The sequence below is a fragment of the Cibotium barometz genome, chromosome 5 (genome assembly GCF_041138505.1).
Source record: "Cibotium barometz isolate CiBa-2024 chromosome 5, ASM4113850v1, whole genome shotgun sequence".
NCBI lineage: Eukaryota > Viridiplantae > Streptophyta > Polypodiopsida > Cyatheales > Cibotiaceae > Cibotium > Cibotium barometz.
Window position 1 is genome coordinate 38,567,973 of NC_141050.1, and position 8,661 is coordinate 38,576,633.

Below are 8,661 nucleotides of genomic sequence, written 5' to 3' on the forward strand. Positions count from 1 at the left end.
TTTTCTTCAGATAAATTAATTGTGACTTTCAACCGAAGGGAAAATCCAATTTTATAAAAATTCATTCTATTTGACCACAATAGATCAAAAATAGTTCTTTTTTGAGAATAATGCAATTTTATAAAAATAACTCTTTTTCCAAATAATTCAATTATGAATATGTATCATTTTACTGATTAATCCGCATAGAAATATCTTAAAATATTCTTTTCATCAATTTATTCTTCAACATTTAGAATATCATAATTTTCTACGTGAAATTATGGTAAAAACTCCTCTTTTATATGTAAATTAATTTATGCCTTTTTCTACTTAAAAATAAAATGAAAATTTCTCTTTTAAATAAATAAAAATATCCATAATTAGGAATATGCCAAAAATTCTTCTAACATTTAAATATTCAAATCTTGAATATCCTAGGAATTTCTCTTTTTACATCTAAATTTTTATGCATGACAATTAATTTATCAAAAATTTCTATTTTCTCTTAATTGCTGGGATTTCGGAAGCTACTCTCACAGCTAGAAGTCTCGCACTTCCCAGCGACACCGTCCACGTCACGACAGCTTTTTGGTGAACCCGACGTGAAACTGCTGGGGTGAGAGTGTGGTGAAATACACAGGGAAGCTATGGCTGAGAATCCTGAGGGTGAGGGGGTTCATTTTGACCCCGGAGTTATGCAAATGTTTCAGATGTTTACTATGTATATGCAACAGCAGCAAGCTATTGAGAGGGGACAAATTTCCACGACCAAAGCACTGCAGTCAATTGTGAAAAACGTGGATCAATTTGATGGTAAGGACATTACAAAGTACCTGCGCAATTACACAAAGGAAATGGAGCTAAACAGGGTGACTGAGGAGGATATGGTTCAAAGCTTTGAGCTGGTATGTGTTCCTGAAATAAGAGAGCGCATAAGAGGATTACAGACTGCACATGGTGGCAGAAATTGGGAGGAGTTCAAGCTTGCTTTAAAGGATGAATATTTCATGGAGGACTCTGAGCGGGTGACCAAACGAACTTTCTTGGAATGGGCCACAAAACCTAAAATGGGAATTTCTGCCACCCACAGAGTTGCTAAGAGAGTTTGAGAAGCGCTATGCCCAGCTGTCAAGGATTGAGCGCACAACCTTGGATAGGGAAAAAACAGATCTCTTCTTACAAGCAGCTAGGAAAGATCTCCAAGAAAAACTGGAAATTCTCCTTGAGGATAAAGATACAGAGCAGGGGCTAAAGAATGATTGGAATGATGTCGAGGATGCGGTCACCATGCTAGCAAAGCGGCAGTGAAGGAGGGATAAAATGGTGATGAGCTCGGCAACTCCTATAACTACTGTTATCCCTGAGAATCTACCAAAACCAGCTGCTGCAATCCCAAAGGTAGAAGGGCCGATGGAAGAGCTTATTAAGGGCATGCGAGACCTAAAATTGAAGATGTCCAGGATTGAAGAAAAAGGGCTACCATTAGGGCAGGCTTCTATGCAAAGGCCTCAAAGCAAAGAAGGGTTTACATTCAGATGTATATGGTGTGATGACCCAGAACATGCAAAGAAAGACTGTGCTAGCTATAAAGAAGCCCTCAAAAATCAACTTGTGTTTTTCAAAGATGGGAAAATCCACCTTACAGAGACTGGTCTTCCATTAAGCACAAACTTTGGGAAAGGAGGGATGAAAAAGCTGGTTGAGGATATGGCTGCTAGCCATGCCATCTCTATCGTTGAGGCAGCAACCTATGGGTTAAAGGCTGGTCAATCAAAGCAGGGATTTGAGAATGATGAAGATTATGAGAATGAAGATTTTTGGCCATCAACAATGGAATTAATTGCGTCAAAGAAGGTGTCTAAGCAAGCTTTGCATGAGGCAGGTGACTGTATACGTCTTGAGACTGGCTGGGAGGAGCCTGTGAATTCTTTATCTGTTCATGCCTACATTGCTAAATGCCAGAATAATGAGGCACAGGTAGAAGAGAAGCGTAAAAGGGAAAATGAGGAAGGAGGGCCATCAAAAAGAGTTACCCGTGGAAGTGAAAAGAAGGATCCTGGGCCATCACATATGCCTCCACCGCATAGCAGACCTCCACAGGAAGTATCAATGGAAGAAGTGCCAGCAAAAATGAAGCATGAGAAGGAGAAGGGTAAAGGGAAAAGTCCACTCTACAAGCTTCAATCTGATATTGAAGCCGCAATAGATCTCAAAAAGGTGCTTGAAGAGAGGATTCTAAACAGCAGGGTGGAATTTACACTAGTCTTGGGGATTGCAAAGAAAGAATTCCATGATGAGATAATTGATATTATACGAAGGAAAAGGCAGTCCATAATTGAATCTATTCCATCACAAGGGGAGGCAAGCACTTCCAAGACTCATGGAGTACAGGTACAGCAAAAGGAAGAGAGAGAAAATGTGGTGGAATGTAATCACTCTGTTGAAGGGGCACGACAAGTGCGCTTTGTGGATGAGGATGATGAAAAAGAAGTTCTTACAAAGAGTCATTACTCCAGGAACCATTGGGCAAGAGCAACCACTGAAACCCTTGTCAAGATAGGTGACTTGGAAGAGCCGTATGTCGCTCTAATTGATCATGGGTCTGAAATAAATCTTATGGCTAAAAATCTCTACAACAAATGTAAGTGGCCAATGGATGTAGATCATGGGTGGATGATTAAAGCAGCTAATAACTCATCTGGAGAGCTCTATGCAGCCTGTCCAAATGTAAGGGTAACTATAGGGGATGTGAAAGATGATCAGAACTTCTTTGTTCAAGAGATGTCATCGTATCCCCTTATCCTTGGGCAACCCTACATTACAGCTGTGAGGATGGAAACAAAGGTTTTGGATGATGGCTCGGCATATGCAAGAATAAGGAGTAAAGATGGCAAGAAAGCTATTCAGTTCTTGACAGTTTGCATTAACCATGAAAGGAACCGTGAGTCTCTTCGAGCACTGTCACTCCCAAAGATAAACAGAGAATTCATGAACTACAGGGAGATGAGGGATTTTGGCCAGGTGCCATTGTAAAGCGGGATTCCAGTGGTACAAGGGAAAATGAGTTCTCGCAGGACTCAATCAATGTAAATAACTTTTCAGCAAATTTTTCAGGGATTTTCTAGCTATGGGTCACTGGTCTTTGTAAAAAGCAAGGACTTGAAGCGTGGTATGCCTCGACATGTACAAAATGAACAAAAAAGTCTTGAGCACTGTGGTCTTTTGCAGAAGAATGAGTTTATTTCAGGGGTGCTTGATGAGGTGTCATTTGTGGATACTATGGATGTGCTTTTTGCTATGGGAAGAGCATGCTTACAGGGTGGAAATGAGATGATAGAGGTGTCATCTGTGGGGATGTATGATATAATCCGGGAATTTGAGGGGATGGAATGTAAAAACATGAATTGTGAGATGGATGCTCATGTTGATACAAAGTATAAAACGGTTGCAAAGAAGGTGAAACGAGCTGCCTTGCCCTTGCCACCAGGAAGCAAGGAGAAATTAGATGAAGCCTCTATGCAACCGAATCTCAGAGATCCGAAGAAAATTGGGCATAAGTTTACATAGGAAACCTTAAAAGAGCTGAAGATTGGTGAAAAGGATTTTCTGTTGCCAGTTGAAAGGGAATGCTTTGAGGAGATGCTTGTAAAACATGGGAAAGCCTTTGCTTTTCAGCCGCATGAGATAGGTTGTGTTGATCCAAGCATAATAGCACCAATGGTGATCTTCACTGTTTCACATGTGCCCTGGAACCTGCGGCGGCCGATTCCAGTACCAAAGGCTCTCTTGCCAAAGCTGATGGAATTACTAAAAGAAAAGATCAGGATGGGAATTTTGGAGCCATCATGTGCTCCATACTCCAACAGATGGTTTACCGTGCCAAAGAAAAATGAAACATTGCGCTTCATTCAAGACATGCAACCTGTAAACAAGGTCACAATCAGGAATGTGGGAGCAGGTCCGATTGTGGACAAGCTTGCAGAAGCATTTGCAGGGAAAGCTATATACTCTATGGGTGATCTGTATTTGGGATATGATCAGTTTCAGCTGGATATACAAAGCAAGGACTTGACCACAATGAAAACTCCTTTGGGATTGGTAAGAATGTGTACCTTACCACAGGGAGCCACCAACTCAGTGGCGCATATGATGAATGGAATGAATAAAGTCTTGCGAGACTTCATATCACAAATAACTATGCCTTTTCTGGATGATGTGCCAATAAAGGGCTGTGATGAGAAAAATAAAGATGAGGATTTGGATTCGAAAGGGTGCCGCAAGTTTGTGGCAAATCATATAAAAGATTGTGATATGATTCTATCCAGGCTTGAAGAGGTGAATCTTACTTTGTCTGGATCGAAATCAGTGTTTGGGGTTGGTGAAGTGCTAATAGTGGGGCATCTTTGTAGTACTAATGCTGACCTTGTCCAGCCAAGATAGATGCAATACAAAGAATGAAAGAGATATGCATTAATGTTACAGAGCTAAGGAGATTTCTTGGTGCATGTGTCTTTTATGTTATTTGGATCCCACATTATGCACATGTAGCAGATCCTCTTTATCAACTTTTGAGGAAAAATCAAAAATTTTTGTGGAGTGCAGTACATATTAAAGCTATGCAGAAGCTGAAATGTTTGCTCCAATCATCACCTACTCTCAGGAAGGCAGATTATGAGTGTGGCAGGCCTGTGATTGTTACAGTTGATACTAGTCCTACTGGGATAGGTTGGGCAGTAGGACAAGATGATGAGGATGATCACAGGTATGTAATCAGATTTGGAGCAAAGGTATTAAGCATTCGTCCAGCGAAAATATCCGCAGATCAAGAAGGAGTTATGGGGAATAGTCACTGCTCTAAAATGTGAAAAAGAATATCTTATTGGGGCATCTGTACTTGTAGAAACTGATTGCTTTTTGCCACTCCTTGGGATGATTGCAAGCTGCACCACTCCAGATATTGCTATGCTTAGGTGGATTGCCTATATCAAGTCACTAAATCTTGAGTTTGAGCATATTGCAGGAAAAGATAACCCAGTTGCAGAGCCAGGTATGAAGATGAAGAAAGGATGATTAGTGATATTGATGATGTAGGTACAAGATTCTATACTATTGCATATGTAAAAGGGGACCATACTTGCTTATCAAATGCACTTGAGTCTTTTAGTGAGGAAATGTATGAAGGAGATTGGTTGCTTATTGGTCAATACTTGAGTACTTTGACAAGACAGGAAAATTGGTCTGACTCAGAATTTAAGAGGATCTGCAGAAAAGCATATGGGTATTTCCTAAAGGATGGGTACCTGTGGAAGCATCCTAAGTAGAGGAATGCTATGCCACAGAGAGTCATATGTGATAAAGAGACTCAAGGGAAGCTCGTGAGAGAATTCCATGAGAGTCTCTGGGCTGGACATCGAAGTGTGTGGGCCACCTTTACCAAAATAAAGGAAAGATATTGGTGGAAAGGAATGTACAAGGATGTATCCCAATATGTGGGAACATGCATGGTATGTCAAATGTACTCAAATGTGCGACATCGTGATGGCTTGCAACCAACCTACCCACCTGCCATGCACTACAAATGGGTAGTGGATCTAGTTACAATGCCTTTGGGAATTCGGCAGTACATAGCACTTCCAAGAGAAGATTTGACAAATCAGGTGGAAGGACGTGCTCTTAGAACAAAAAGTACGAAAACAGTATGCAAATTTTTCTTGGAAGATGTGATTTGCCGGTATGGTTGTGTTGGGAAAATAACAGCTGACAGGGGTGAGCTAGATGTTGAAGAAGCAAGGGAATTCTTCTCTAGAATTGGCATCAAATTGGCCCTAACATGTGCTTACAACCCTGAGAGCAATGGTAAAAGTGAGCGAGGACATCCTCCAATCATTAAAGCTTTGGCTAAGGCATGCAGAGAAAGAATGCGAGAGTGGCCAAAGCTGCTACCATATGCTTTGTGGGCTGACCGTACAACTCATAGCTCAGTGACAGGATACATGCCTGCAGAATTAATGTATGGTAAGAAGCCAATAATGCCAGTTGAAGAAGTAGCTCCAACTTGGAATGTATTACCCTGGATGGAAGGATTGAACAAGGATTGCGAATAAGACAGCTGGAGAGGAGGCCTGAAGATGTAGAGCTTTCTAAAGCTCGTTTGAAAGATGCAAGGTTGAAAAATACAGAAAGATTTGATAGAAGACACAGACTCCGGCCAAAACCTATTGAAGAAGGTGATTGGGTCCCAATGTATGATAGTAGCCTTGACAACCAGTTAACTGTTCAAAGAAAGTTTGCAAAAAGATGGTTTGGCCCTTACATTGTCAAGCATGTGCATGGAAATGCCACGTATACCCTGTGTGAGCTTGATGGAACAGAGATAAAGAATCTTGTAGCAGGCAAAAGGATCAAGATGTTTAAAAGAAGGCATGACAATGATCCTTTTGATTCATAGGAGACTCAGGATGAGAGGCTTGACAGTGATAGTATGGATATGGTTGAAGAGGAAGAGGATGATCTTCCTGGTAATGTAGAAGATGAAGACAACATCCAGATATATGTGGATCTTGATGATGATTTGGCACATACCAGAGGATGTGCAGGTTTAGAGGGGGTGAATGTCGTGCCATGGCACGTCTATGGTGTGAAACCATGCATATGAGGCCATCAAATGCAAATCCAGATGCATGGGATTAAGTGCCATGACTTGAGTCATTATATGATGCCTGAGTACATATGTTCATATTGTAAATGAGGTTCAATAAGACGAGCTGAGGATGAGCCAGGTCTCGAAGCCTCTGTACATGAGTGTGGTGTGAATTATGGAGTTTTATGCTTATGGTAGACCTTGTAGTAGGGAACACCCTTCTCAACATGTATGGAAATGTGAGAGCATGTATGATGTAAGGATTGGTTTTCAAGAATGCCCTTTTGAGATATCGTGTCTTGGGATACCATGATTCCTCTTCTTACTCGGAATGAGCAGAACAAGGAGGCTCTGGGTTTGTATGATGAGATGCAAGTTGAAGCATTAGACCTAACAACATTACATTTGTATGTGCACTTAATGCATGTGCAAGCTTAGCAGCATTAGAGCAAGTTGAAGCATTAGACCTAACAACATTACATTTGTATGTGCACTTAATGCATGTGCAAGCTTAGCAGCATTAGAGCAAGAGTAGAGAAATTCTAACCCAAAACCTTCGTTTCAGAGTTCGTGGCTTTAAGGCAGGATCTGTGTGCCGTCCCTTTGTTTTGTCAATGCTAGTCTTCCCTCTTTTGTTCTGCAGCAGAAGAGGAGGGGTAGAATCTCATAGCAACTGCCCAAATCCAAGTTATATCGTCAATTCAAGAATGGCAGACTCAGAGGAAGTTCAACCTCTTGTCTGTGACAATGGATCTGGGATGGTCAAGGCTGGGTTTGCTGGAGATGATGCTCCTAGGGCAGTGTTTCCTAGTATTGTGGGCCGTCCTCGGCACACTGGTGTTATGGTGGGTATGGGACAGAAAGATGCATATGTTGGCGATGAGGCCCAATCTAAGCGGGGAACACCATATTGGGGAATATGGGAATTTCCCAGTAGTTTGGGACACGTGGTCAAATCTTTGGATTAATCATAACTTGAACACCGTTACTCCAAATTGAGCACTTTATAGCTCACTAGATTCCATTTTCCAAGCGCTTTCCAACAATAGGTCACATGATATGGTTTTAAGAAACTTATAGGCATGTTATCCAAGTCCCACCTTTTTAGTATTCAAAAAATGGGAGTTGGGAAATTCCCAAACTCACGAATATAGTGTTGGGGAATATTGATCTTGAAATATCCTATTGAGCATGGTATCGTAACCAACTGGGATGACATGGAAAAGATTTGGCATCATACATTCTATAATGAGCTTCGAGTTGCTCCTGAAGAGCATCCAGTCTTGCTCATTGAAGCTCCTCTCAATCCAAAAGCTAATCGAGAGAAGATGACTCAAATCATGTTCGATACATTCAATGTACCAGCTATGTATGTTGCTACCCAAGCTGTGCTTTCATTGTATGCCAGTGGAAGGACAACAGGTATTGTGCTGGATTCGGGTGATGGTGTTATGCATACTGTTCCTATCTACGAGGGCTATGCTCTGCCACATGCTATCCTTCGTCTGTATCTTGCAGGCCGTGACTTGACTGGATGCAACGTGTGAAGATTGCTGCGCTTAGCAGAGGCAACAGCTGGAGACATATTTGAAGGTGGCAGCTTGCGTGGCATGCGAAAGTTTTTTTTAAAAAAAAGAAATCTCCGAATATTATGCTGGAAATAAGGAGGCGCATTTTTTCAAACTAGGAAAATGCGATTTTTGGGCTGCAAAAGGTGAGGGAGCTCCGACTCTCTTGCGGGAAAGGGGAAATAACCAGAAGGCGGCGCATATCGGTGAGTGTGTGTGCAGAAAATGTGAGCCAGAGCTACATGTAACCAGAGATTTTAAAATGGAGAAGGCGGCTACTGTATGGAGCTTCTTGGGGTTAGAATTAAAAGGTGAATGATGCGCTATCAAAGGTGATGAACTACAAAAAAATCACACATTATATGATGTTTTTTTTAATCCTGGCGCAAACGGCAGTGAAGCAGCCGTATGGGAAAAAGCGAAATCAAAAGGAAAATTCGTTTTTACTCTCAGATAAGCGAATTTATTTTT

General features: G+C 41.3%; 1 pseudogene; it reads left to right on the plus strand.

The window, feature by feature from the left end:
- Window positions 1-7,284: 7,284 nt before the first annotated feature.
- Window positions 7,285-8,169, plus strand: LOC147638458 (actin-3 pseudogene; annotated as a pseudogene).
- Window positions 8,170-8,661: the final 492 nt, after the last annotated feature.